Below are 22,432 nucleotides of genomic sequence, written 5' to 3' on the forward strand. Positions count from 1 at the left end.
TTTCTTCGCAAAGTGAAAAGTCTTTGCGAATGAGTGAGCCGGTCAAATTTATTCCATGGGCAAACTGTATTGGCCTAATACGGTACTCTATGATTTTAATGCTTTATTTTTCGCAGTGTACTTGACGGTATGATTGTGGTACCATTAGTTTTAAGGTTCTTATCATGGGAAAGAAAGGTTATTACAAGAAGCTGGTCATGCTGGAAGTTGTCAAGGAGAAATGGGACATCCTTTTTGGCAACTTTAAAAATAACCTCTCAAATGATGACATGCATCAATATTCACGAGAGTACCGCCATCACATCCACACACAGAGGGAAATTCACCCTTCATTAGAAATCCCGTCGCTATATTAAGTGGATTATCAGGCCAACGTACTATGTTAGGAAATATTACATTTACTATAACATCTACGACTTGGGTAACAGTTCTGCAAATAATTGATTCTGATGTCCCATGCATTGCTGCTACACTGTGCAGCTGGGCCCGATTTACTAACCAATGTAAGCATTTGTTCTTTTGTTCTTTTCTGGAAAGGGATTGACTTCCTTTTGTTGCATGTTTCAATAAATTGCCGATCATTTCAAGAATATAGTCAGCCTATGTTGGGGTAATACGAAATCACTCTCGAAATACCCTCGAAGTGAGGTTATGAAAATCAATCCTGTCTTTACACGTTCTCTTGGATTTTTCTTCACTGGCGTCACTTGATGCTAACAAAAGCTCTTTTCGTACCGTGTTTATATCACTAAACCAAATTCTACACCAAGAAACTCGTGTACATACGTGTTAATTAACAGATGAAAAGGGAAATTATCTCTTTGCAAGATTTCTGAAAACTTTTCACTTATTTCCTTTGCACTTTGCATTTCTGTACCAATGGAGGAACATAACAGGCTTGAAGCTAAATCTGAAAAGTGATGGTGGAGCAAAATATGAAATATGAACTGAAAAGTGCAAAGTGAAAAGTTGCAAAGTTTGTTCGTGGAACAGGCCCCTGGTTGCACCATTGAAGTTTAACAATCTGTTGGTAGTAGAGCCATGGTCTGGGAGGCTTTCATTTTACAGTCCCTGAACGATGAACACATAGGATCCTGTTAGCTAACCATCTGAATCCTTATCTTCTGGCAGTCTCTCCTGACCACTGTGCCTTGTTTCAACAGGAAATTGCACTGTGTCATTGGGCTTGGATCACTATAGGGTGGTTAAAGGAACACAACAATGAATTCTCTGCATAGCTGTGGTCCCCAAACTCACTGTACTGCAACCTCATTTAACATGTTTGGGATATGCTGGACCAGGCCACAAGATCTGCTCTCACTCATCCCAAAATATGCACTAACTGATGGAGCTGCTACATCAGGCATGGTTTGAATTGTCCATGGGAGGATATTTGTCAGCTTGTGGAATCTGTTCTCCAAAGTCTGCAAGCTGGAATTGCCCAAAAAGGTGGACCAACCCATAATTGAAGGGCTTATTTCCAAAGTGATGTGTCTCCAAGAACCACAGTTTTTCAGGGAACATGATATTTTAATAAATGGATTGCTAATAAAAGTGAGACTTCATTTTTTCTATGCAGCTACATCACTTCAAACAAAATCTGCCTGTCATAGTGGCTAAAATCCTAGTGCAAAGAATACCATCAAAGGGGGGGGTGTTGGATTTACGTCACTTTGGCACTAAAGAGGGGCTTGAAATGCAAATTATGCAAAAGTGTAGAATAGTTGACTTTGCAGGTGCTAATACTTTGAAATATATATATTTAATCTAATATTTCAGAAATGCTGTATTTATTCACAATTCAAGAATTTCAAAATGCATATAATATGTATAGAAAATAAAAAAGCCTACAGTGCAAAAGAACATTAATTTTTATATATCTAGTGTTTTAAACTCGGAAATTTTCGGGAAAAATTGTTTGGAAAGACCTTTTGGTCCATGTACTTCACATGTTGTGATGTTTGGGACATCACTGCATGTTTTCAATTATTGAACTATATAATTAATTGATAACATGTATATATTTAATCACTGATAGGTCATTCTTAAATTAATATATATATATAGGGTTTTTATCATCCATTTCAATCATCATTTCATTTCTTTGTATCGCGGCTATAACGTATTCTGAACGAACAAATAATTGGGTAAAGTATTTCAACATTCATATTAATAACTTGCAGTAAATTTTCCAATAGCCGTTGTGAGGTGACCAGAGTCAGCAGGCTAATTTCAGCCCATTTCCAGGAAAAGTACGTCATCTAGGTTACGAGAGACCTTACCCTCTCCACCGTAAGAAGAGACAGTTGATACATTATAAACGCCCACTTTTCGAACTTCGCTACCTGACGCTTTATTTCAGTGGGAAAGTTCAGCCTATGTGAATGAACGTAATGAAGCAACGTGATGGATTCACAGCAATACATAGGAGAAGGGATGAGACCTCGAATCTTACTGGACCATGTGATATTGCTGATAGAAGGAGACTTTTGAACGGATATACTTCGAAGACAAGAGCTGGAGAGGACATTCTTATTCTTACTCGTAAGCAGATTGTCACTTGTATTCGGACATTCTTATTCTCACTCTTGGAAGACACTCTTACTACGATTCTACGTCTGCACATCGGCGAAGATTTTAACTTAGTTCACTTCGCATCTGAGTATACACTACTCAAAAGTTACTCTCATTGGGACTTATCTCAATGACGAGAGGTAGTCAACGGGAGACCGGTTTTGACTAGTATAGGGGAGGAGAGCTTTTATTATGAGTTTAGCTACGCTACTGTTCCGTAATACGGAAGAATACAAGTGTATTCTCTCCATGAACATAACCCATGGTGGTTTTGCACTTAAAAGTAGGACTCATTACGACTTTTTGTAAGGAGTAAAGTAGGAAGTGTTAAAGGCAGGAAAAGCATAAGTAGGACTGGAATCCAACAACAGATGAGGCAGCCGGTACGAGAGATCCACCCATCATCAGCTTCAAGACAACAGAGTCTACATATGGTGAGCTTATGGCATAAGTTACTGCAAGTCTTCACGTAACAGTTCATTTTCTTAGAGTTAATTTCATTCAATTTTTTTTTGCTTCCGTAAGTTCAGATTTCGTTAATACGCTGTTATGTCACGTTTTTCATCCTAATAAATAGCTGTTTTAATTTGTATGTTCTGAAATTATTATTAATGATTCTTAAATTCCAAGTTAGTGTACTTAATGAATTTGTGTCCCGTCAACCTACCCCTGGGAGTTTTTTGAGTCTCGTTACGTATTATTATTATTATTATTATTATTATTATTATTATTATTATTATTATTATTATTATTATTATCAACTTTCATTTTCAAGCCATAAGCTTGAAGGCTGGTGCCCATGGGATATTGTTTATGGAGAAACAATGAGATATCATTTATTTATTTTTATGTTAAAGTGACCCGCCACGTTATAATTTTTTCAAACATCTGTGGGCCGAGTGGGTACGTCACAATGTTAACTCTCAAAGTAAAAAACAAAAAATTTACTTTCTACTTGAAGGACATATTATTTCTGTGTTTTTCAATATTCACTTGTTGGAGTAGAAGAAAGCACTCTGTCGTAAAATGCCATGGCAGGATGTCTTTCACGTACACCTAGTTTATCAAGGAGGCTCTTAACCCTCTCAGTGCCGGGCGTGTTTGTCAGATACTTGCCAAGAGTGCTACCCACTTTTTGTCCGATTTGCAACTCTCTAGAAAAAAATTCATCACACTCTCAATTTACACCCATTCTCAGTGAAAATTTTTTTCTGTTATATAAAAAGAATGTTCCTTTGAATTAATGGCACTTTAGCCTACACCTAAAATAATTTATTGTTAAAATTAAAATAAATCATAAATTTAAAAATTTAAAATACAATGAATGAAAATCCACATTTTAAGTTCTAAAAATCAGTATGGCACTAACTGATGGTGTTTCGTGTAGCACAGACTCTTGACTGTTGTTTTGGATAAAATTATGTTATTTGGAGTGATAATATGTCTTAAAAATCAAAATATATGCTACAGGTTCAGCATCATGAGGAGGGGCATGTTTCGGTCCGGGTAACTCGACAAAAGGTTGAGGTTGGTTAATCACTATCACGGGTAAGTTGGATACATAGGAGGAGTAACAAGTCCTGCTTCCTTCTGAATCATATCGATGGCCCGGTCTGTTTCTGGTGTAAACAACATGAAATGACATTGCCTGGTTGCACCATTGAACTTTAACAAGCTGTTGGTAGTAGAGCCATAGTCTGGGAAGCTTTCACTTTACAGTCCCTGAATGATGAACACGTAGGATCCTGTTACCATGGAAATCTTCGTTACTTTCCCAATTATCTCTAACCTCGGCAATTGGCGGTGTTCCACTTACAAAATCGTTTTCAGAATCACTTTCACAAACTATAACCTCACTAGAAGTGTTTTTAACACTATTATGAAGTCCATTTCACTTTCTGACTAGACATAATCATCGTCATTCCCTAAATTATGTATGTAATCAGCTAGACCATCATTGTTTGTAAATACGTCGTCCTGTAAGTCTACCATCACTGTTAACGTGTATAAGATGTGTGGACACGGCCTTCACATTTTAAAATGTTCATCACACAAAAACAAATAATTTTATGTGGCTCCTAGTGGTAAATTTGGAGACTACACACCTTCCCTGATAAGAATATACTGATATGTGCTACCATCTAATGGAAAAGGAAGAACTATGGCGGTTTCTAAACGAGTCTGCATGAGGGATGAAATATCATTCCTGGCACTTTTGACGAGTTCACGGAGGAATGAAAAATCATCCCTTGGCACTCAGAGTTAACGTCCTTGAATTTGTCTCCTTTCAATACGTTGCCAAATGGCACTTGTTGCACTTCAAGAAATGAACATTTCCTGTTTTTTTTTTCAGCAGGGTAATATCCAAGTATCTCGGTTTACAAGTTACAGAATTTGACTTAATTTGAATAACATTCATTTCAGATATTTTGACAGGCTTAAGTTTCATGTGCATATCAGTGGCAGATTTCCAGTTATAAACATGCCAGTCCTGACCAAGAATTCACACCTGACCGAACCTTAAACATTTAGCATGATATTCAGCTAGTAAAGGTAGCTCAGTTTTCCGAACATGTTTTTCTACTGTTCAAGAAATGTGTTTCACAGGCAATGGGGTACGTGATAGTAAATGTCATGCAGTATTCATTTGAAAGTTTGCTCAACATAGCTAGAATAGTGTAATTCTTATTTTGACCACTGCATCAATCACAGGATTGATTGATAAATTTAACTGATTGATTCTCAGTGCAAAATTTTGATAAACGATGAAAAAATGTGCTAGCAACTTCTGAGCTACCCCTTTTGGCTTCATTTTCAGACCATGTGTAAAAGATAACATCCTTCCAATCCTGTTTTGATTTTGCACCATAATGCCTCACTACACCTAAATAATATTGCCCCAACTGGCAAGCATAAAACACTTCACGTAAGGAGGTGCGTGGTAAATGTTGGTTTCGCATCATATTAAAAAAAACAAAGCATGCAGTATAACAGGGCAACAGTTTACGCATTGACAGAACTTCTTTGCCCTCGGTCTTTGCACAAGTAGTTCACATATTATATATTTTTTCTCTTCATCCATTTCGTACTTCTGGTACTGGCTGCATTCTTCACAGTAGCTGCATATATAACTCTCAGAGAACCTAAACCAAGCTGTGTAGCTGTGGTGGAGATCTTGTAGTAATTTTGATGCTTGCAGGCCTTAGCATGAGGGTGATTGTTTCCATATTCATCACGAAACATCTTCCACATTGTCTGAATATCAAGCTCCAGTGGCGAGTAGTCCTTATATTGATTCTGAAAACAGAATGAAGGAAATGCATAAGTACAACAATGCAAGTATGATGATTATACTGCACTCTCTCTACAAAAGAAGAAATGTTCCAAACAATGATTGGCTAAATTGCTTCAAATTGCTTACATCGTCGCTAGCATAATGTCTTGAGGTGCACTTGAAACCTTCAATATGATTACGGACTAGTTCGTTGATTCGCTCATTTTGCTAACTTGTGCACTTTCTACCCCTTCATTCACTTCTTGCACTGCCATTTGAATAATAAAACACAGCAAGGCATTGCACTTATCCAGCGTTGATCTGCAGAATGGTATAAAGTGTTTTACAATACACCTTAATGTTATACATTAGGACACTGTAAGTAACAGAAAATCTGCCGGCTTGTGTTGTGTTTCATGCTTTCTTGTAACAGGCCACACTACAGTAGCATTCAGTATGAAATTATCTTGCTCTACTTTGCTTTTGAGTTTGTAACCTGTCACAGTCTATCTTATTCTTCCCCTGAGCCTGGCATCGCTTTTCATTATGATTACACATGACTGCTGGCTGCTGACCATCACTTCCACATCTAATTTTTTCCTTATATTTCTGCCATTCCTCAGGTACGCATTTCCTTTTTCACATGTAACTATTTGCCTGCCTGTCTATTCTTCATCAAACATCGCAGTTTGCACCATTATTTGCCACTATTACAGAAAACAACAGAGAAAGGGCAAAACCACGGGTGAAAGAGGAGAATCCCACCACAACCAGTAAGCGGCCTCGTGATATGCGCATGCAGGGCTGTTAGTTGTGAGGAGTTGCGGCACTTTGAAAATAACAGCAGTGATGAGTTGCATCACTTTGGAAATAAATACTCCTTTTAGATGCCATTTTAACTAAGTATACTCCACTTTGAAAATAAGTTTCTGCATGATAAAGTGCAATTGTGAAAATGCATTTGCAAGTGCAGATTGAAATCTGGAAAAAAAAAATTGGAATTATGTCACTTTGGAAATAAGGCCTTCAATTAGGAAGTGATTGTAACCATACAGTGTAAATATTTTGTACAGTTGTTACCGTTTCCAAGAGTGACAAAGAAACTCCTGCTAACATGATGAAAGTGACAGTATTTGAATTAATTATGAAACATTGGCATTGAATTTTGAAATTTTGCCTTCTTAGATTACAAATAACTGGGATGGTGTTGACTGGATGTTTCACAAAATTACTTCTAGTGTTATCCTTGCTAAAATATGAAAACAAGCCCTTGTACAGCTTCCAACATTAATGAAACCAATATTTTGTCTGTTTCCTATTTTTTATATTACATGTTTAAAGTATGATGGCACTCAGCCATGCCAGGAACTACTGCTTGTTTTCATCCAGGACTGTCGTCCAGCTCTCTTGTTAGGTACTGTAGCGTGCTAAATCTATGACTGCCCTATTAGTCAGCTGGTCAGTCCTTGGTGATAAAATGGTTCTTTTCGCTCTGACATTACTAGTTCGTGAACGATTGACAAACATTCCATATTTACCATATTGTTTTTGCATTTGTAGCACTCATAAATTATTCTCTAAAATCCATGTTGCCTTGCCAATGATATCGAGACCCACTAGGTCCACTGTTGTCGCCACTGCTTGACGTGTTATCCTCTACCTTTCCAGTCCCAGATGACCATGTACCACTACAAGGGTTCTCCTCCATTGGGCTCGGCTGCCTGTCTGCCGTTGCCTGTCTGTCTGCTCAGTGCCAATCTGGAGCAGGTCCTTTCCAAGTCCATCAATGTGCCTTTTCTGCAGCCTATCTAGAGATCTTCCCTGAGGAATGTAATCCATCAGTATAACAGGCCATCATTGGTTGGTCGTCTGTGCATATGTCCAGCCTACGCGTGTTGTCTACTCTGCATTAGACCTACGATGTTCTTATCAGTGCAGAGGTCCTCCAGCTTGCAATTACATTGGATGCACCAAGCAAGTTGGCTATAGTTTGGTCACATAGCTGTGAGATTGCATTCATGAGATGGAGTGTTCAAACCCCACTCTCGGCAGCCCTGAAGATGGTTTTCTGTGGTTTCCCGTTTTCACACCAGGCCATGGACGCTTCCTTCCCTTCCTAGCATTTTACTATCCCATCGTTGACAAAAGAATAATGTGGCCACAACCTGCACAAGACTGTAGATTTTCCACAAGACATTTCTCTACCCACTGTGATAAAAACAAACACTAGCTGCTTCACCTAAGTTCAGTCGTATTTTGAATAAGTAAGTTAATAATAGAAATGGGTTCTTGATACCTTTACTTCACTTTTTTGCTCTACATCACACCGACATAGATAGGTCTTATGGCGGCGATGGGATAGGAAAGGGCTAGGAGTGGGAAGAAAGCAGCCATGGCTTTAATTAAGGTACAGACTCATCATTTGCCTGGTGTGAAAATGGGAAAGTACAGAAAACCATCTCAGGGCTGCCGACAGTGGGGTTCGAACCCAGTATCTCCCAAATGCAAGCTCACACATGCGCGCGACCCTAACCGCATGGCCAACTCGCTTGGTGGTTTTTGATACCTTCGATACCTTTGATCCTCAAGAGTAAGGACCTTATTTTTTGGTGAAATAAAACAGCTGATTTTGATGTTAAAACTGACACTATTTCAGTAGATTTTTCTGAGGTAAATTGTCATGGTGATTGATGTTTCTTGTGAGATCTTCCTAATAGTGGGGGTAAATCTACCTAATTTCTTGATAAGGTGTTTTAAAGAGAACTATTATAATATATCCTAGTTATTAAATCTCCAAACAACCTAGAATACAAAATGCCCAAAAAATAGCTAATCAAAAAGAAATATATAAATAACTGATACCTTGAAATGAAGTTAGTTGAGTCTGCCCAATAATATAAATTCATACATACTTCTTTAAATTTCAAATTACTTGCCTCCAAAGTACAAACCAAGCATGGTTTCAATATTATCACCATGCAGAGTTGTGCAACGGTCAGAAGGTACTTTTGTGTAAGCAGAGAAGCTACTCTCGCTTTCCACATTTGATGTCTTAAATCCTAATGCTTGTAAATTCACTGTGGTGTTCTATTAAACCTCCCAAGACTTCACTAACAATTGCTTCTTTCTTCTCTACCACAGGTGCTTTCACTGCATTTTGCAACCTTATATAGCCCTGGAAGGAACTGTTCATGGGTATGCTGACAAGAATAGGTATGCTCTTCACAGTGTCTATGAGAGTCGAGTTCATTTCATTGCTGAGTATTTTTGTAAGATAAAGAGTGCTGCAGTTGCTTGAAACATTTTTGTGGCAGGTCTTTTTTGATGTTTTTCCCCCTGCTTTTCTCTGCATTTTCTTACCAGCTTCTTGATTTTTCTCTATTCTGTATATTTCCTTTCTTGTGAGAGTTGTTTCAAAGCATCAGTTGTATCTTCTCCTAAAACTAAATATAATGTCTAATTTAGGGAGGAGTTTGTGAGCAGTTGGATAGTGCGATTCTTCTAGTACTGTTACAGACTGAGATACAGAGGTCCATTCTTCTGTAGCACAGGTAGCCTCATACATTATATACTGTATAGCCTTCTGCTCATTACTGCGTAGATACTTTAAATATTTTACAGCGTCACTCTCATCATCTAACTATTCAAAGTACTCAACGAGATCACAGAGATATTCTTGTACATAGACAGCTGGATCGAGCTATGAATCTCAGTGGGTTAATGCAGGCATGGGAAAAGGTTTGTGACTGTCTTTCTCTCAAAGGAATTTCAGTATCTCTGCTTGTGTTTCTGGGTATTTTTGAATGCTTTCTTAGTCATATGCACTGATTCACACTGGTGAAGTAGCTGGGCACAAGCTTAGTTATGATATCTAGTTTGTGGGCCCAACACAGCTGAAATTAAACACTTGAGAATACACACTTTGCCATATATGGAGCACTGTCAGAGGTTATGATAACAAGCTCACTGTAGTCTACAGAGTACTTCACAGCCGCATTTTTTTTTATAGATTAACACTCTTACATATTAACATTCTGCAAAATTTTCACCGAAGCATCATATAACTTTGAAGGCAGGGCTTGAATAGGAAGTATATGAAACAGAATTTTGAAAATGGCTTCCCCTTTATGATTCATATTTAATTGCTGTGAATTATTTCTACTCCTCAGAGCTTCTTTCCCTTCCTCTTCCTATTCTGCCTTAACAAGTGTGATGTAATTTTTGTGGCAAGTATTTGCCTGTGGAGAGTCACCAGCACTTGTAGAAATAAAAGTATTTAAATTAATACAGCCATACTATTAATATAATATCTGGCTCCATGGCTAAATGGTTAGCATGCTGGCGTTTGGTGTAAGGGGTTCCGGGTGTGATTCCCGGCCAGGTCGGTTGGTTAACTGATGGTTCGGGGTCTGGGTGTATGTACAGTCTTCAAATTAGAATTCATCATAGGTAGCCACCCTCCCACCCTCACTATTTATTTAATATAATAAAATAATGTTATTGGTTCGATGCTGTGTGCTGTGATGGATAACAGATTTTGATTTTTATCAGTAGTCATAGAGATCGCAGAACGGAAATGCATACTTCCAATACACAGAGTGTGCATCACTGTGTGTGTTTGTGTAGAGAACATACAGCACTACTAAGCAACTGACGGAAGTACAATAGTTGAGCTCTCAGAAGCATTTAAAACATTTACTGGAGAGCATTTTCAATAATATTTTGCATTTTTTTTTTGTAGCAGACAGTGCATATTTTGGGTTTTTTTGCACAATAAGTCAGATTTTGTTATATTTTGCAAGTTCTTTTTGCTAAAATATGGTACTTGAAGTACCTAGGTCATTTATATTTATATCAGAAAATGGATATGAAGGATTTTGCGCACATCTTTGTTACTAAAATGTACGGCCCTTCCTCAGGATGTATTGATATCAAATGATACTAGTACTACAGATGATCTTGATTCTTTTTTTGATAATAAATGTTAATAGAATGCTAAGATATTGTCAACTTGCCAGAAGTGGTAGATTTCAATGTGGTACCAAGGTGCACATGTTTCAACTCACAATTTTCAAAATAGCAGATGGCAGGTAGAGCAAGAAATTGGGCTCATTTATAGCTCTACTGACCTCATAACAAAAGAGACCTCCCTGTGAATTTCTGCAGATATTTTGGCATCATTACATGGAATGTACAAATGTCTTTAAAGTCATATGCAGTAGGACCGTGGTAATCCAACACTCAACAATCCGGCATGCATCAGGGAAAAAAAAAGTTCCCTTATTTTGAGGGAAACTGACTGAGCAGATAAAGCCAAGCTGTGCATTTGGGTGACACATGGGTTCGAACCTCATCGTCGGCTGTCCTGAGAATGTTTTTCTTTGGTTTCCCATTTTCACATCCAGGCAAATGTCGGGACAGTTCAAGTTCATAGGCCACAGCCTATACCTTCCACCTCCTTACCCAGTTTCATTCACTATTATTCATTTCAACTTCATTAGCTCCTCAGCTGACAAGGGAAGTGCCGGATTGAGTGGCTCAGACAGTTGAGGCACTGGCCTTCTGACCCTAACTTAGCAGGTTCGATCCTGGCTTAGTCCAATGGTATTTGAAGGTGCATAAATATGTCAGCCTCATGTTGGTAGATTTACTCGCACGTAAAAGAACTGTGGAAAAAAATTTCCGACACCTTGGCATCTCCAAAAACCGTAAAAGTAGTTATTGTGACGTAAAGCAAATGACATTATTATGACAAGGGAAGTAACAGGTAAGACAGGTCAAAACCTCTCCTGATATTTTCTTGACACTATTGTTGTACTGTAAGAGGATATCATGAGGAAAATCAGCCTCCAGATTTAACTGCAAGGCTCCGAAATCGTACCTCGAATCCTGGTATGCAAACATGATGGATGGTGCAGCTGGACATCCTTGAGCCAGCTCGGAGTTGTGGTGTGGCAGACCGTATATGCATGCAGTCTCTCGACCCGCTCTGAAGCTCTCTCCATTGTTTCTCTCACGAAGGTACTGTATGGCAGAAATTGCTGGTATAAATTGCATGATGACAACACAAGTTTTTTGTACACCAAGCGCAACGAATTAGAACTTCATTGTCGCACTGTTCTTCACACGTTTCTTTCTTCTTCTCCAAACAATATTTAGCGGGCACTACAAACTCGGGATGTTGCAAATCATGAATATCTTATCCTATCCCAAAATCATGGAGATGATACTGAAAATGTATGAAAGACTACAGTTTAAGGATTGTGAACCTCAACTTTAACATAATTACAAGAAATTAGAAAATTAGGGAAATTAGAAAAATTAGAATTTCTGTTAATCGTCGGTAAAAAGCTTTCCACTGCTGGAAGAAGAATTTGTCTAATGGTTGAATTATGCTTATGGTACCTGGAGGAATCTGAAGCAGTTCTATTGTTTTGTGTGGAGGGATGTCTTCAAGACATCACTGTACTACTGTATGTGGTCTACGAATCAAAAGGCAGGGCACAGTTGTCTTCATAGAACAGGAAAAAGGCTTCTCTAAACCATATATTCAGTTTGTTTTCACCATTTTTCCTGATTTTGTGGCAGTCACAACAATGTTATCTGCTTTCTGCTTTAAACTTTTTTAAATTTTTGAAACCTGAGGACCGATGGTTCCAGTCGGCTTCTGCAGTATAATAAATAATTTAGGGAACAAAGAACCATCCTTGCTGAGTGTTGGCATTATGGTGTAGGAATGTGTGAGTGAACTAACCAATTGGGCTATCGTGTGTGTGTGTGTGTGTGTGTGTGTGTGTGTGTGTGTGTGTGTGTGTGTGTATTTCTCACCTACAAAAATAAGAGTCCCTTCCGATCGCATTTTGTACTCGAACCTGCTTTGATCAGTGTTGTAAATAAAGGACGGGTTGTAATGGAGAAATTGGAGCCCTCTCTAGAAAGTCTTCTGCAGCCTTATTCTTTTGTTTTTCATTCTGAATATGCGAACGGGATACAAATTTTGTATTTTTCCTACTCCCAATTCTGTATTTCTTGAAACTGTTGACCCAATCATGAGAGGCGGAGAAATTTCTTTTTGCGATAGATAGTTCACCGGCAATTTCCAAAGCTCACAGCCATAAATCTTCATCACTTACATTTCGCCTTCCCCTTGTCTCCTGGAAATGGAAATAGAGTTTTTCAAACATAATTTTTTTATGTTCAATTGGACTCGCTGACATATCCCTATTTTCTAACTGCCTCTTCCACAAGTAAAGATATTGCTCCAACTTCACTAAACTAAAGAATTTGCAGATGTGTGAAAGATAATCTCGTTGTACCACCTTCATTAAGCCAGAATTTTACAGCCTTCCTCTTGCAGTCCACTGATGTTTTTTTTTGCGTACATTTTATGGGTCTAGGAACATAACTAGAACTGGACAATTTTCATGGCGACGGACTCATAGAATCAATAGATTTGGGGGGAGTCATGTTATAGTTTCAAACTCTGACCCAGAACTTGCGATCGGCAGAAGGTTTTGACAATCGGAATCACTTGAGTCACTTTCACTGTCTCCACTGTGTACATCAAGAGAAACCTCAATACCTTGCACTCCTCTATGATTATTTTCCATCAAATCAATCAGATATTGCCCCATTTCCTTTTCTTTCAAGCTAATTTCTCCGGAAAACAAAAACCCCTTTTCGCGGAAATAACTCATTACAAATTCTGCTACGTTAATAGGATTTAAAATGCCATCCTCCCAGGAACTAATTTTCACTGTCTTGCTTTCTTTGAAACATCCATCAAAACTGTTACGTTATTGCTGTATGCAGGGTAACACCCCACAGCTTACTAGCACATGTGGGTCTGCTTATCACTGGCCTTGAGTACGTGGGATGTCAGGGCTGTCCACTCCAACCAATATGTACATTTTGAGTTGGCCCTGTCAGAAACTGATTCACAGAAGTGCATTTTTAAAGGGTTCCACTGTTCTAAGACCCTTGATACACATTGTAGAAGAGATAACCTCTCCGGTAGAAACATACTTCAAAATTTTGTGAGGCTTTTCACCAAAGACTTCCTGGCATACAAGTATTTTGCCTCTTTGAACTCTTCAGCAAATAGTGATAAATATCCATTTAAAACTGTTCAGTTTTTTAACATTTACTAGATCACTGCACCCATTTTGAGCAGCTAAGTGCACAAGATGACAAGCACAGCACCTTGCACACGAATATTAGGATTTTCTTTACAAATAAAGGAGCCCACACCTTTGGAAACACCTGTTATAATACTTGCGTTATCACATGCAAAACCTACGCAATTATCCCACAGAATCCCCCTCTTCTTCAGTTCATCATCCAAAACTTTGAATATTCCTTTGCCTGTAATTTCGTTGGATTCCCAAATTGTAAGAATTATCATTGAAATTTGCGTAGATTCCCCATCTAAAAGTGTCACAATTAATAGATAGAGCATTTTATCATTCATATCGGTACTGCCATCTCTTGCCAGGGCAAGGTCCTGGGACTTCCTTAACTCTGTTACCTTTCCCTCAACTGTAGAAGCCAAAGTTTTAACTAGCGCTCCTGTTTTTGTTCTCACACAACCGTACTTCGAAGCTATTTCCTTGAACAAACGTTCTGCACGGTCACTGCAGGCTAAAGGCAAGTTGTGTTCAACAAGAAAAGTCGTAAACAACAACTCCGCATTTATTACTGAGTTTTCATCTTCTGAGGATTTAGCAAAAATGGTTAAATTCTTGTTTGTGTCCCTCAGCTTAACTGTATCTGTATGAATTTTGCCTGCCACATGTTTATGACAGTTGTCTTGTCCACCATGCGCAACTGAAAAATCACAGCTACACAATACAAAACATGTGTGAATGAGATTTTGAGGAACGCAGTAAACGAGTATTCCTCCCTAAATTTTTGGTTTCTTATTAGCATCACTGGTCACGGTAATGTCACTACACGTATTTTCCTGCACAAGAAATCGCTTCATTATTTCAAATATTTGCATTTTGTAACACACGATTAACATATTTCCTAGAAGAGCAATATATGTAAATTTGGCAATCAAAATCGCAATAAATACTTCAACATTCACGCACGCAGTATTCGCAATGAAACGGAGTTTGTCATCACTTTGATGCCAAAACAAAGACAAAAGTACTTGCATACTTGCATGGAAGTCTGATCATGTGAAGAACAAAGATAACAACTTCACACAAATATACCACTTCACAGGTGCCTATTTTTCCAGTACTGGAAGCACACACTGGGTTCGGTGCGTTAAAACTCGAAATATTCTTAAACAAAGGACAGGAAAGGGCAGGGGTATAAATGACCACTGAGAAATCCAAAAAGAATATTCTGAGAATTCAAACTGTAATGACATTCCTTGTGTATCCTTTTGAACACTTCATACACTTACATTTAAAAATCAACAAAAAATCGTAATTTATGGTGTGTCATTCATAAAGGCGTAATTATGATGGATAATTCATAATTATTATGATTGAATCGTAGTAGTGGGCAACTCTGCTAAAGGGGTCTTGTGGCCATTGATCCCCTCCCTTTTTTTAGGGTTAGTTGTAGACCGATTCAAAACTCTTGATGTGCATACCGCTCGGAGATGGGCCTCTTAAGTGTGCGACTACGCTCGAAAGCCCGACAGTGACTCAGAGAATCCAGTTGGGTGAGAGCGCCATGTACCCGCGCAGTAGTATCCGCCTGACAACACAAGTCCCCACACAGCTGAATGCCAGAAGAACATACTATTATTAATTGTTTTTGATTTTTTTAAATCTGTATTCATTACTCTCTACACGGTATGGGGTACATGCTATTGCGGGTGATTGGAGGAAGGGAGTCCTAGAGCTCATTCATTGCCTCAGTCATTCCGTATTAGGCATTGTCCGGTTTCAGATCTTGGGGCAATACCTGCTATGACTAGGTGGGTATTGCCTTGGCTGCTTGGTTCGGCTACAAAGGCCCCTTGATCGGAGTGGGTGACATTTGAAGAGGATGATTTCGGGCATGGCTTTGAAACATCTTCGGCCTGCCCAAGGTGGTCCGCCACCATTTTCTTTAACTTTTGATTCCCTGAGGGGGGGCAACCCCATGAGAAAAGGCGCAGCATGTTAGTATGGGATCCAGCTTCCCTAGGTTCCTGGTTCCTACCAGAATCGATGGAAAAGATTTTAAGCTGGTAAAGTCTATCTTGTTCAGTAGACACATAGAAGGAGTGTACGGCGAACTGGAAGACTTAAAGAAAATGCACAACGGTAGTTTGTTATTGAAGATTCACATTGCATTTCAGGCTAATCAGTTGCTCAAGTGCGACCATTTTGGCGAACTCCCTGTCAAAGTGGAAGAGCACAAATCCTTGAATCTGGTTCATGGAGTCATCATCCACCGTGATCTCATCTTGAACACTGACGATGAGTTGATGGAAGACATGAAGCACCTTGTTAAAGCCGTTGCCATGGGAGCGTTCATTGTCTCCTTCAAGCTGTCAGTGTTGCCTGAGAAAGTCAAGGTTACAACCTATCGTTGGGATGTGAGACTGTACATCCCGCCTCCCATGTTGTTCGAATCACTCTGCGTGTGGTACATGTGGCAGAGGAGCTCACGGCGCAGAAGAGTGCGCGCCTCCTTACAGGTGCACTCACTGCCCTGGCCTTCATTCCCGCTGAGATCGAAACTGACTGGTATATCTTGGTAAGAAGAAGATTCAGGAGATCAAGACCCTGGATGGTCTTTCCTACCAGGAAGTGCACCGTAAGTTCAATTCCATGAATGCACCTGCCAAGACACTAGACTACAGTACGATAGCACAGAGTCTACCAAGTTTTTCGTTTGCATCAGCAACTAGCTGTGCCTAAGGCAGCTGTTGCTCCTGTGATGTGAGCAAAGAGTAAAGGCTTGAAAGAGGGTGCAGGGGGGGGGGGGGGGGGCATCCAACCTTCGACCAATAATAAGTCTGTGCCAGCAGTAGAAGGGGGTGGGGGGGGAGGCCAAGTCTCCCTCCCAAAGAGGTCGACGAAAGTTGTGCCCAAGCTGGCGGAGGTGGCATCGTCGACCAGGGACCAGGACTGGGAAAATATCTCCCAGCCCGTCTAAACATGAATAGAAGGCGGAGAGGAGGAGCGTCCTTATCAGGTGCTCCTGCACTTCTCCTGCGAAGAGGAAATTATGCCCTTCATTTGGAGGGTATGAATCAGCGCTAGCAGGTACGCCTGCTCCAGAACCTGAGCGCTCCCCTTGTAGGAAGTAACCCAGCCCACAAAATGTGTCGGAAGTTCTGTGCGTCAGTCCCCTCGACAGTTGATGATGGGATGGACATCGAGCTTTCATCTACATGTATGGATGCAGATGTTGACGTTAGTGTTTAGGCTTATAAGCAGCTCGCCGCTTATAACCTAACACACTCCACTTTTAGTCCACACTATGACACTGTTACAGTGGAATTATAACTGTTATGACTGGCATCTTGTTGTGCTGCACCAGCTCATTAGTGAGTTTGCGGAGAGTGTAGTCTGTATCCAGGAAACTAATCTAAGACCAGGTCATCATACGGCCTTGAGGAATTTTAGACTATTCTCAACAGAACAACATTATGCTAACCGGGCTTCTGGTGGCGTTGGCATTTTTGTTCTTTCTGATACCTACAGAGAAGAGGTCACTGAGAACCCCGCTGGAGGGTGTAGCGGTTCGCGCCCTGCTGCCTGTCATAGCAACAGTGTGTAATGTTTAACTTCCACCAGGCCAGCCTCTTAATATAAATGATGTAATTGATCTTATAGATCAGCTTCCACCTCCATTCCTCTTATTGGGTGATTTTATTGCCCATCACCCTATATGGGGCTCTGAAATGACTTGCCCCAGGGGAAGGGAATTGGAACAGTTAGTAAGAGAGTTGGATTTATGTATTTTGAACACAGGTGAAGCAACGCATTTCAGTGTAAGTTATGGCACATACTCTGACACAGATGTTGGTCTATGCAGCCGAGCATTTGTTCCCCTGCTTCGATGGAATGTACACAATGATCTATGCGACAGTGATCATTTTCCTATTGTTCTTACTATGTTGAAACAGAAATCCTTCGAGGCTCCTCCTCAATGGATTCTTAAACGTGCTGATTGGCCGGAGTTCACATCACTAGCCGCCTTTAATGACGTGACCAGGCGGAGTGTAGACAACTATATAACACAACTTATTCTTGCTGCTGCTGAGGAGTGTATTCCATTGTTTTGAGGGACTCCTCGACAAAAACTTGTTCCTTGGTGGAACGAAGAAATTGCAGCAGCTATAAAAGAACGACATTGCAATCATAAACGCTATCGTAGGCAGGGTACTGTGGCCAATTCGGTAACATTAAAAAAACTCTGCGCTAAGGCGCGAGTTATTCGATAGAGTAAGAAAGCTTCATGGGAGAGATATGCGTCATCTATGATGTCACATACACCGTCATCTCATGTGTGGAATAAACTTCAACGTATTTTGGGTATACAAGGATCATCTTCAGTACTGGGAATTTCCATTGCAGGCAGTATCATCACTGATTCACCCACTGTTGCTAATCATCTAGCCAGTCATTTTGTGGATGTGTCTGGTTCCGGGAATTATCGTTGTGATTTCCTAGCTCTGAAGCGGGAGGCAGAACATCATCACCCCAGTTTTGCCACTCAAGCTTCAGAGGACTATAACGTGCCCTTTGCAGGGTGGGAACTTTGCAGCACCCTGATGCTTTGCAAAGACACTGCTTCCGGACCAGATAATGTCCATAACCAGATGTTGAAACATGTTCATGTGTTTAATCGAATCTGGATAGAGGGTGAGTTTCCGTCACAGTGGCAAGAGGGAATAGCAATTCCCATCATCAAGCCTGACAAAAATCCTAAGTAAGCAGAAAGTTACAGACCCATTTTTCTTACTGTTTGTGTAAGCTTTTTGAGATGACGGTGAATCGCCGACTTGTGCGGTGTCTGGAGAAAAGAGTACTTTTGTCTGAGTACCAATATGGATTTCAAGCTGCTTGCTTGACCACTGACCATAATGCTTTTCTCCGAAAAGAGCATTTGGTGGCTGTTTTCTTTGACTTAGAAAAGGCCTACGACACCACATGGTGATACAGCATCCTTTCAGTCCTGCATCGATGGAATTTTCAAGCTAACTTGCTGGGTTTTGTTTCAAATGTTTAGTCCGTCTGTCTGTTCCGTGTCAGAGTAGGGAAAGGATATTCATAATACCACGTTGAATAATAATGTTATTTGCTTTAAATCCCACTAACTACTTTTTATGGTTTTCGGAGATGCCGAGGTGCCATAATTTTTTTCCGCAGGAGTTCCTTTATGTGCCAGTAAATCTACTGACACGATGCAGATGTATTTGAACATCTTCAAATACTACCGGGCTGATCCAGAATCGAACCTGCCAAGTTGGGGTCAGAAGGCCAGCGCCTCAACAGTCTGAGCCACTCACCTCACTCTGTTCACGATTGCTATAAACGGTATTGTCGCTGCTGCTGCTTCAGCAGTAAAACCATTGCTGTATGTAGATGAGCTTTCTCTGCATTATAGTTCGCAAAATATGGCAATTGCTGTGCGACAATTACAGCAAGCTGTTAGGAGAGTGGAAAAGTGGACCATAGGACATGGCTTTCGGTTTTCAACTGCAAAAACCTCTGTTGTTCACTTCTGTTGGAAGCACACTCTTCACTCCCCTCCTGAGCTTTATTTAGGTGATGTTGCTTTTCCTGTAGTTGACACTTACTGAGTCAGTTAAAAGTGAAATGAGCTAAGAATTTGAATATTTTCAAGTTTCTTAGCGGCAGTATTTGGGGGGCAGACTGCACGGTGTTCTTACGATTTTATAGGGCAGGTATTTTATCCAGGTTAGACTACAGCAGTGCAGCATATGGATCAGCAAGGCAAAGCGTCCTTGCAAAACTGAATATCATACATCACAACGGAGTTAGGTTGGCAACGGGAGCTTTCTGTTTAAGTCCCATTGCTTATCTCCTCACTGAATCTGGTGTGTCGCGTTTACACCAGAGGTGCCAGCAAATGCTTCTGACTATGCTGCAAATTTGCGACAGATGTAACTTCACCCAAGCTATCCCTGCATATTCCACAATGGAAACTGTCGGCTGTACGCTGCTTATTCTCGAGCAACGCAGTCGGTTGGAATGCGCTTGGATATCGGTCGCAGATCGTTAGATCTACCTTCACTTCCTTGTCTTGTCAGAAGACCAAGTAGGGTACCTCCGTGGATAATACGATGACCCGAAATAATCCTGGATCTGCACACCAACCCAAAAGGGAACTTTGACTCCTCCATTTATCGGAGGCATTTCCTGTCCGTTGTTGGCCGGTATTCAGATTCAGTAGTTATTTACACGGATGGATCAAGGGCAGAAGCGAAAGTAGGCTATGCGTTTGTTGTCGATAATAACAGGTTTCTTTTTCCTCCACCAGAAGCCTGTAGTGTGTACACAGCAGTGCTGTATGCTATCTTTGAAGCTCTGCAGTATGCGCTGACCAGTGAGCACCGACACTTTCTGTTACGTACAAACTCCTTGAGCTCACTACAATCTGTTGATGTATGTTACTCTTGGTACCGTCTGATGCAGCAGATCCAGGACATGCTGGCCAGGTGTTGGGATGCTAGCACCAGAATCACGTTCATGTGGCTCCCAAGACACATGGGTGTAGAGGGAAATGAGTTAGCTGATAAGGCTGCCAAGTAGGCCGTTACATTGCCTCCGTTGCCTTACTAGGTTCCAGCCAGTGTTTTCGTTCTCAGATGAGACATTTGGTTATGTCCCTTGGGAGATGGAGTGGCAGGCCACCCCTCTCCCAAATAAGCTGAGATCGATAAAAGGAACAACTAAGGTTGGAAGACTCTTCTTCAGGCTTCTTGGAGGGAAGCAGTGGTATTATGTCGTGTTTGGATCGGTCATGCTATAGTAATGCACTCCTACTTACTGAAGGGAGACCTCACCCCCAGTGTCAACTTGCGGCGATCATCTTAACGTGGTACACACATCCTTAAGGAGTGCGTGGACCTGGCCGATTTGCACCATGTCTTCCTATGAGATGACGAGCAGTCAGCGGACCTCGTCATCCATTTTATGAGGGATAGTGGCCTGTTTTATCATGTATTAAAGAAGTATTTTCTATTAGTTTTTATTTTATTGTTTACTACGTTTTATTCTATTGACTCTGTTTTTCTTTGTGTTTTTATATTTTAATGTGTTATTTTCACTTTTAATTTGAATGATATATATGAATGCATTTCAAGGCAATGCCTTATTCTACCATAATCTATATTTTATATAATTTTATCAGCAAATAAGGCATTGTGAATTAGGTCTACTGATTATTTTAAATTCATAATCATTTTTCATCATCATTCGTTCTAAATTTTGATTATTTTATTTGCTTTACATCCCACTGACTACTTTTATGGTTTTTGGAGACACCAGGGTGCCAGAATTTAGTCCCGCAGGAGTTCTTTTACGTGCCAGTAAATCTACCGATAAGAGGCTGATGTATTTGAGCACCTTCAAATACCACTGGACTGAGCCAGAATCGAACCTGCCAAGTTGGGGTCAGAAGGCCAGCGCCTAAACCGTCTAAGCCACTCGGCCCGGCCAAAGGGAAATATAAGTTGTCAGAGAAACTGAAACTAAAGTACCCATGTTTTATAGAGGGACGTAACGAAAGTGAGGCAAAGTGTTATATTTGTGACTGTTGTGTAACTGTTGGAAACAAAAGTGCCGGTGATCTTGAGAGACATATCGCTAGTGAAAAGCATAGAAAAAACAATTAGAAGCAGTTCTAGCAGTAATATTGATTCATTTTTTATGATTAAATATTCCTGCTGGGCAGGACATTGCAGGCAATGGAGGCAACATTAGCATATCACACTGTTTCTGACCATCAGTCGTATAGGTCTATGGACTGCATATCAAAGTTGGATAAAATGCTGTTTGCAGATTCTGAGATCGCTAACAAAATTTTGTGCGCTAGAATCTAAACTGAATCCGTCATAAATAATGCAATCACCCCTCCTTCCACTGACATTATGACTAAAACATTGAATAACAACATTTCTTTGTTTGCTAGCAACCACGGGGCTTCAAATCTTTTTCAGATTGTTATACAATATTTTGACTATAAAGAAAATTGTATTCAAACTAAAGTTTTAGAACTACAAACAAGTCCTAAATGAAACTTCAGAGACAATATCCAATTATGTTTCCAGAACTTTAAAGAAACATACTATTTCTGCTAAATGCGTTGCTTTTAGTGGAGATAATGCAAATGTAAATTTTGGTGGGGTTAATCATAGAGAAGGCAAAATCATGTTCAGCATTTAAAAGTAAATTAAATGAACATATACTTGGGGTTGGATATCCAGTATATGTACTGCATAATTGTTTACAACGTGATTCTGTTGCACTGCCAGTTGATGTAGAGTGTATAATTTTAAAAGTCTTCAATTATTTTGATATCTATACAATTCTCACAGAAGAACTCAAAGATTTCTGTGAGCTTTTTGAAGGAAATTATGAACAACTTTCATGTCACAGC

General features: G+C 40.0%; 1 protein-coding gene across 4 annotated transcripts in view; it reads left to right on the plus strand.

The window, feature by feature from the left end:
- The window catches only part of LOC136864664 (RWD domain-containing protein 4), a 208,963-nt gene that overhangs the window by 58,440 nt on the left and 128,091 nt on the right, over positions 1 to 22,432 (plus strand). The window contains exon 3 of one of the 4 annotated variants that reach the window (XM_067141960.2): positions 8,990 to 9,061. The exons of the other annotated variants lie outside the window; for them this stretch is intronic. The gene's annotated coding sequence lies outside the window, so the exon portion shown is untranslated. The remainder of the gene's footprint in view (positions 1 to 8,989; positions 9,062 to 22,432) is intronic. 4 annotated transcript variants of the gene reach the window in all.

The sequence above is a fragment of the Anabrus simplex genome, chromosome 2 (genome assembly GCF_040414725.1).
Source record: "Anabrus simplex isolate iqAnaSimp1 chromosome 2, ASM4041472v1, whole genome shotgun sequence".
NCBI classification, from domain to species: domain Eukaryota; kingdom Metazoa; phylum Arthropoda; class Insecta; order Orthoptera; family Tettigoniidae; genus Anabrus; species Anabrus simplex.